Genomic DNA, 1,106 nt, shown 5'->3' with positions numbered 1-1,106 from the left:
TCTTTCAGCTTTCCCTTTTCTTGAGGGCATGTAAGCCAAAAATATTCAAACTATGGCTGCACATTTAAACTTTAACAAAGCATATTTGGTTTATTTTAATGTAACTCAACCATTCTAAATTGATACATAGTTTTCCTTCCTGCACAGTTCTTTGTAATTGTTGTTCCTTTCGACTTGTATTTCTGTTTCAACACAGCTTTCTTCTTCATTTTCACCTCTGTCCATTTCCAAAGTCATCTATCTCCAAGCCCCCAGAACATGTGGTTGAATTCACTCACCTCCTTGACATCAGTTTCTGTAATCCTTGCGTCAGTGTAGGGAGTAACTGCTTGAGTAATTACAAAGGTATTTCAAAGACTTCAGTGCAATTTGGTTCAGTTATTTTCATTCAGATGCCATCACCATTCAGGGAGATTAATCACTGGAACCCACTGATCCAGTGATCTGGATGTCAGCGTGAATACACATCTTAAAGCTGTGAAAATGACCCTGAAGAACAAAGAAATTGTACAGCTGGAAACACTGAGTATTAGAAGAAATAACATTTGGTATTTTATTCTACCGTACGGTTTACCTCTGGATACACTACTTGTGGATGGTGAAACTAAGGTGAAACCTAAGAAAAGGGAAGCTGTTGCAGGAAGAGGCGGAGGCAGAGTAGAGGAAGAGGACGTGGCCATGGCAGAAGAAGAGGAGGTCCTAGGCGACAATGTCTTTCAAGATTACTGTTCCAAAGTGACATGGGATTTGGGTTATTTTTTGTACAGGTTGTGTTTGTTTATGTCAGTTTTTAATAAGCATAAATGTGGAACAGTTGCCTATTCAGTACTTTTTTTTTTTTTACAGAAGTTTTTTATTGATCGAAATGAAAGACATTTTTTGAACTGCTACAGTTACCATTTCAGGGCTTCAGAAAGACTGAGATATCAGCATTTAACAAGATACTAAGTGAACAAGAGATCACTAAATAAAACTTATACAAAATGAGGCATGTATGACTTCATAGATAATGGCTTTTATATTATCTTTGACATAATTCTTAATTTTATATCACTACTGCATATTTATTACAGCATTTCTAAACATAATTAGAAAAAATAAACAGA

The 1,106-nt window shown here is 35.7% G+C and overlaps 1 pseudogene across 1 annotated transcript; it reads left to right on the top strand.

Moving 5' to 3' along the window:
- The first annotated feature begins 424 nt into the window (after nucleotides 1-424).
- On the top strand, nucleotides 425-828 carry LOC105525585 (annotated as a pseudogene). The gene has a single exon (XR_001003945.1). The product of XR_001003945.1 is annotated as a small nuclear ribonucleoprotein Sm D1 pseudogene (transcript).
- The last annotated feature ends 278 nt before the right edge of the window (nucleotides 829-1,106 follow it).

This window comes from Colobus angolensis, unplaced genomic scaffold (genome assembly GCF_000951035.1).
Source record: "Colobus angolensis palliatus isolate OR3802 unplaced genomic scaffold, Cang.pa_1.0 Scaffold543, whole genome shotgun sequence".
Classification (NCBI taxonomy): Eukaryota; Metazoa; Chordata; class Mammalia; order Primates; family Cercopithecidae; genus Colobus; species Colobus angolensis.
This window is presented reverse-complemented; position numbering and strand designations above follow the sequence as displayed.